General features: G+C 40.8%; 1 pseudogene; it reads left to right on the plus strand.

Annotated features, from left to right (window-relative positions):
• Window positions 1-3350: 3350 nt before the first annotated feature.
• On the plus strand, window positions 3351-4922 carry LOC149226675 (D-2-hydroxyglutarate dehydrogenase, mitochondrial pseudogene; annotated as a pseudogene).
• Window positions 4923-7345: the final 2423 nt, after the last annotated feature.

Raw genomic sequence — 7345 nt, forward strand, 5'->3', positions numbered from 1 at the left:
ATCGAACAGATTGAGCGTGATGTAAAACGTACACAGCCAGATACGCATTTTTCTCTGGAGATTGTACATTTGCAATTGGAGATCAGGAAGCATTGAAGCGCAATCTTATTTTCGCAAAGCTGAACCCGGGATTAGATGTGTGCAAGGAATGAATTAAGTCGTAGCACCATTATTTTATGTGTTCAAAACAGAACTAGATGAAGGCTGATGATGCAGAATAGGTAATGAGCTCACACAATGCTGCTGAGGAATTCTCCATCCCGGTTGATTTATTAATCTCAGGTGAAGTTACGATTTCCCATAAAAGTTGCACAGAAGAGGATTGAAAAGGCCTAAGAAAATGCTGAAACATGCTTATGAGGAGTGGATATTTTCAGTTCTCGCTTCGAATGAAACATTTAAAGCAACAGGACTTGAAAAGAAAACAAAGCAAAAGCAACTCAGTTTTGTAAAGAAGCCTTCACTGGCTGATCAGCTGTGGCAATGATCATTTTGCTTGTCTTTGGGATATTCGCCAATTAGGAGCTGGGGCCTTCCTGGGAGAGTTGAAACACCCACGTGTTGTGAACCCTGCTTATTTTTCGCCAACAACTGGCAGTAAAATCATAGCTACCCGCCAAGCTAACCGGATACGTGTATAGGATTCTATATTTGGTGATTTGCGCTGTACAAGCCTTGAGATCGTCGATAGCTATGATTTAATGGTAACCTGACTTGCTTTCATGCCAAATGGGATCCAAAGGCTCCGTTCGAGTGCCTCGCAGTTATTGGTTGGCATCGCTCTGCAGACAAGCAATGGACATCGAAAGATTCTATCTTTGGTGATCTCCTATTTCAAGACCCCAGTTAGTGAGTTAAAGGTAGCTGCGCCCCAGCAGTTATTCCATGTGTCGGCCATCGGAAGATTTTTAGGGAGATGCTGTTTTATTTTAGAATAGATGAACGCTCCTTTCTAATTTTTTGTAATTACAGTGCAAACAACGCCCTTATTGTTGGGTCGATCTGTTGTTTGTTTTTTTTTAGAATAGTTTATCTAATGTATAAAAATAATCAGTTTGTAAAAGAGTTAGAGAGAAGAGTAAGAGGGGAGAGTTTCTGAGTGCTGAGAGTGCTGGAGAACAGAGCTTTCAATGTACAGTTTTTGGCAGAGAGTTTTAATGAAATTACACAGCTCTGACTTCTGAGATTCATGTGGTATGTTAATTTAGCATAAGTGTTTCTTGTGTTTCATATGTAATCTATTATGTTACATTTCGCTACATGATCATATCTAATTGAACAAATGAAGTGTTAAAGTGAGAATTCATGCCTGCCATGCTCCGCTTTTAAGTTTGTTCAATTCAATGTTTTCTTCTGTTTAAGGAGGATTCAAAGTTATTGTTTGCCCTCCTTAGCTCCTCACCAGTCTTGCCATCCCATTTAAAATCTAGATTTGATGCTAAATGTCTTGCCTACCTTGCCTCAGTCGATAACCTGTGTTGTTCATTATATTTCTCTGTTTCAAGCTGTGATTTTGCCCATGCAGCCCAGAAAAACCCCGTTATTTAATTAAAAACCCCAAATCAACTCTTTGATCAGTTTACTAGCCTAATATCAGTGTTACTTTATTGGTCATCTCCCTAATTGAAGATTTTACGAGATAGACCGGAGAGAGCCTTCTCCTGCCCCGTAGGGCTAGCTACGGGGCTGAATGGTTTGATGTTGCCTTGAGGTTTACCTTTCTCAGCCTGAGGTGAAATCTCAAGCGCTAACATACTGGCGACCATACTGGGGAGAACAAACTTGTTTGTGGGTTGATGTGTTTGTTTCATAAGTCTTAGACGGAGCCTGAAGTTATGCCAGGAGCCTTCGAAAACGCTCTTGTTTTACATCAGCGCAAGTAGATAAACGCTGCTTCAGTCCATCTCCGTGAGCTTGTGAATACAGCACTTCATTTGCATTTCACCCCAGTACATGTATCAAATTCAGATCTGATGCTGATGGTGGACAGAAATCAGACACTTATGCAGGCTGAACCATTCACCTGGCGACTCCAACTCGATCCAGACATTCCAACGCATGCTGATCTGTTCATGCAATGGACGGGTATGTGGCAAACCCTGCCTTGTGTGAAGCTCTAAACGAATTTAGAGAATGGTTAGTGGATATTGAAATTAATGAAGAATTTTTCAGTATCTTCCTTCATATGTTGAAATCTCCAAAGTTCCCTTGGTTTAAAACTGGTGTCTGTGAGTTAGTTGTTGATAGAATCGAAAAGGAGATTCAATATCTCAATGAGCAGATTCAGTCATATGATTTCCAAGACCATAAAAAGCTCTTGGAAATCCTTCCTCCTCCACAACAAGCAATAACAGACTTGCCTATAGATGTTTACATTGACAGTGTGCAGCTGGAAGTATGCATCACAGAGTTGGGGCAACCAATAGAGTCCGGCTTCCGTGATCCTATTGCAGCATACATGGACATGTTTTTCAGTTTGATTGACAGATCAGACTGTCTTTTCCGTGACCAGGCTCAGTACGTGCATGAAAGGCTCCCAGCGACTGCATCTGTGACCTCGTGGAATCATTCTCGAGCGGCATCATTTTCAGGTTTACTTGAATGGTTAATTTGGCATTTTAGTATTACCTGATCTAGTGTTTGTACAGCAAAGTAGGGTAGCTTTGTAAATAAATAAGCAGCCATAAGGGCAGCATCTTGTTTTAGTTTGCTTGAAGATTGTTAAGTCATTTTCTCAGTCATTTCAATCTTGAGATCAGATCAGTTTGAGTTCAGTTTCAGTTTGAAAAATAAGTCAAGAGTTGTGTTGATGATGACTCCATTGCCCAATGGGTGGAGGCACTGTCTGCTCTCCCAAAGTTCTGCGGTTCTTGGCACCTCCACGAAGCGGCAGCTGCCATCCCAAGTGGAGCCGATGTTAGACTCCGTCTCATGTCAGAGATTAATTCTTCTTCAAAACAGGGTTTTGAAGAAGAAATCATTAATGTGTTGTTTTAGATTATGTAATTTATCTCCAGCTCTTCAAAAGGCAGCAGCAACTTCAAGCTCCTATCCCTGCACAAGCACAATTCAAAGCATCATCAGCAATCAAAGTCCGGCAATTTAATAATCAAATCAACAATACCTTCCGCTCCTTCATCCATTACTCGTACACGACAAGCTGTGAATCTTTCCAAGATCAGTCTACTTCAAGCAAAGATGACGAATCGAAAGTAAATCAAAATCCAGTTTTTCATGTAGCAGAGGCTGCCTTGAATGAGCAACCAAAAATCTCCAAGTGTGTTGGATGAAATTAGAGAGGGGTCGCGTGAGAAAAAGAATTCTTCTGGAAAATTGATGCTGGAAAATTGATGTTGCATGTTGGGTCAGTTGGGCTGATATCTTCATCGCCTCGTCTTCTAGTTGCTTCTTGTCTTGCTTCAGCTGGTGATGATGATATTTATGAATACTTTTGTTGGGGAGAAGTAATAGGCTTTGACAAAGCAAAGTGCCCAGAACTCCGAGCAGCAAAATTACTGCCAACATCTTCTCCGATTGTTCATCTGGCGGCAAGTCAGCACCATCTTGAATATGCTTCGTTTATGTGCTCCAAGTTATATAGATCGGAGGACAATTTATGTTTGGAAGTTTTACCTCAATTGGGAACTGATAGAAAAAAAGTCCCTAAGTTCAGCATGAGGCTTATGAATAAACGACAGCCCTTTCAATCGGCATGCAAGTCTTTTTGGTTTTCTCATTTTCCTCCACTTCTAGAGCTAGAAAGTTTATATGATTCCCAGACAAGATCTTATGGAACTGCAGCTACGAAAATACAGAGAAATCCTTCCTTTTCTATGATAGAAGCTAGAGATATCCTTCATTTTCAAAATATACTTGGAGAGAAAAATGTCATTCAGGATAAAGATGAATTGGCTACGGCAAATCATGATTGGATGAGGAAATATAAGGGTTCAAGCCAACTCCTACTTCGTCCTAGGAACACTGAAGAAGTCTCACAGATCCTAAAATATTGTAATTCAAGATGTCTAGCAGTTGTTCCACAAGGTGGTAATACTGGCCTCGTGGGTGGGAGTGTCCCTGTTTTTGATGAGGTGATTGTTAATCTGGGGTTGATGAACAACATAATTTCCTGTGATAAGGTTAGTGGCATCTTGGTTTGTGAAGCTGGTTGCGTCCTGGAGAATCTTGACACATTTTTAGCTGATCAGGGGTATATGATGCCCATTGACCTCGGTGCAAAAGGTAGCTGTCAAATTGGTGGAAATATTTCCACAAATGCAGGGGGCATACGTCTTTTTCGATATGGGTCTCTTCGTGGAAATTTTCTAGGGCTTGAAGTTGTTCTTGCAAATGGCACTGTGGTTGATATGCTTGGAACCTTGAGAAAAGACAATACGGGATATGATTTGAAGCAGTTATTCATTGGAAGTGAAGGCACCCTTGGCATAGTCACAAAGGTTTCAATTCTTGTACCACCAAGGCTTTCATCAATAAATCTTGCCTTTCTTGCATGTGGAGATTACTTGAGCTGCAAGAGACTTCTCTCTGAAGCTAAAAGGAAATTGGGAGAGATTATCTCAGCATTCGAATTTTTGGATCTTGCTTCTTTGGACATGGCTTTGAATCACTTGGAAGGTGTCAGGAACCCTTTACCTTCTTCAAAGGGGAAATTCTATGTTTTGATTGAGACTACTGGTAGCAACCAGTTGCATGACAAAGCAAAGTTGGATGCCTTTCTGGAGAGTTGTCTTGAAAATAGTCTCATTGTTGATGGTAGTGTGGCACAAGACTACAATCAGATTGCTGCATTTTGGTGAATACGCGAGGGTATTGCAGAGGCACTAGGGAGAGCAGGTGCTGTTTACAAATATGATTTATCACTACCTATTCAACACCTATATGAACTTGTTGATGAAATGCGCACGAGGGCATGGTGTGTTTGACACTGCTATGATAATTAATGGTTATCTCTATGAATTGGACCCACACCTGGACCGGTTTCTGAGGTCTGCGTCCGTGGCAAAGATTATTCCTCCTTTTGATCGCTTATCTTTAAGGAGCATTCTCTTGCAGACTGTAGCTGCTTCACATTGCAGGAAAGGATCTTTGCGATATTGGTTAAGTGCAGGTCCAGGAGATTTCTTACTTTCCCCTGCTGGATGTTCGAGTTTTGCGTTCTATGCCATTGTTATTGATACAGAGACAATCAAACAGGATACAGAGACAATCGAACAGATTGAGCGTGATGTAAAACGTACACAGCCAGATACGCATTTTTCTCTGGAGATTGTACATTTGCAATTGGAGATCAGGAAGCATTGAAGCACAATCTTATTTTCGCAAAGCTGAACCCGGGGATTAGATGTGTGCAAGGAATGAATTAAGTCGTAGCACCATTATTTTATGTGTTCAAAACAGAACCAGATGAAGGCTGATGATGCAGAATAGGTAATGAGCTCACACAATGCTGCTGAGGAATTCTCCATCCCGGTTGATTTATTAATCTCAGGTGAAGTTACGATTTCCCATAAAAGTTGCACAGAAGAGGATTGAAAAGGCCTAAGAAAATGCTGAAACATGCTTATGAGGAGTGGATATTTTCAGTTCTCGCTTCGAATGAAACATTTAAAGCAACAGGACTTGAAAAGAAAACAAAGCAAAAGCAACTCAGTTTTGTAAAGAAGCCTTCACTGGCTGATCAGCTGTGGCAATGATCATTTTGCTTGTCTTTGGGATATTCGCCAATTAGGAGCTGGGGCCTTCCTGGGAGAGTTGAAACACCCACGTGTTGTGAACCCTGCTTATTTTTCGCCAACAACTGGCAGTAAAATCATAACTACCCGCCAAGCTAACCGGATACGTGTATAGGATTCTATCTTTGGTGATTTGCGCTGTACAAGCCTTGAGATCGTCGATAGCTATGATTTTAATGGTCACTTGACTTGCTTTCATGCTGAATGGGATCCAAAGGCTCCGTTCGAGTGCCTTGCAGTTATTGGTTGGCATCGCTCTGCATACAAGCAATGGACAGCGAAAGATTCTATCTTTGGTGATCTCCTATTTCAAGACCCCAGTTAGTGATTTAAAGGTAGCTGCGCCCCAGCAGTTATTCCATGTGTCGGCCATCGGAAGATTTTTAGGGAGATGCTGTTTTATTTTAGAATAGATGAACGCTCCTTTCTAATTTTTTGTAATTACAGTTCAAACAGCGCCCTTATTGTTGGGTCGATCTGTTGTTTGTTTTTTTTTAGAATAGTTTATCTAATGTATAAAAATAATCAGTTTGTAAAAGAGTTAGAGAGAAGAGTAAGAGGGGAGAGTTTCTGAGTGCTGAGAGTGCTGGAGAACAGAGCTTTCAATGTACAGTTTTTGGCAGAGAGTTTTAATGAAATTACACAGCTCTGACTTCTGAGATTCATGTGGTATGTTAATTTAGCATAAGTGTTTCTTGTGTTTCATATGTAATCTGTTATGTTCCATTTCGCTACATGATCATATCTAATTGAACACATGAAGTGTTAAAGTGAGAATTCATGCCTGCCATGCTCCGCTTTTAAGTTTGTTCAATTCAATGTTTTCTTCTGTTTAAGGAGGATTCAAAGTTATTGTTTGCCCTCCTTAGCTCCTCACCAGTCTTGCCATCCCATTTAAAATCTAGATTTGATGCTAAATGTCTTGCCTACCTTGCCTCAGTCGATAACCTGTGTTGTTCATCATATTTCTCTGTTTCAAGCTGTGATTTTGCCCATGCAGCCCAGAAAAACCCCGTTATTTAATTAAAAACCCCAAAATCAACTCTTTGATTAGTTTACTAGCCTAATATCAGTGTTACTTTATTGGTCATCTCCCTAATTGAAGATTTTAAGAGATAGACCGGAGAGAGCCTTCTCCTGCCCCGTAGGGCTAGCTACGGGGCTGAATGGTTTGATGTTGCCTTGAGGTTTGCCTTTCTCAGCCTGAGGTGAAATCTCAAGCGCTAACAAAGTTGATAAAGAAATTATCTAGCAAACTGAAGAAAATGGAGCTCGAGAATAAAAGCCCTTAGAGACATAACTTCCCGGCTACCAATCGAGTTTATAATCCCCAATACATAAGGCCTCCCCTATAGTGAATGCAAAGGTAGAGGAAAGAGAAAAAAGACCATATTCATCCTCCATTGTATATAGAAGATGATTCGAAGGAACTGTCACTAGAACCAAGCAATTTTCAAGGGAACTTGTACTCCTCTTTCTCCGATGAGGAACAAGAACTCAAGACATATGAAGAGGAGGAGGAGCTTCATGCCACACTGGATGATGATGAGATCGATGGCTATTGCAAACAGTTTGTTGACTTCATGTAGGCT

Source organism: Pinus tabuliformis, chromosome J (assembly GCF_031772625.1).
Source record: "Pinus tabuliformis cultivar Carrire ecotype Pingquan chromosome J, CPIR1, whole genome shotgun sequence".
Lineage (NCBI taxonomy): Eukaryota > Viridiplantae > Streptophyta > Pinopsida > Pinales > Pinaceae > Pinus > Pinus tabuliformis.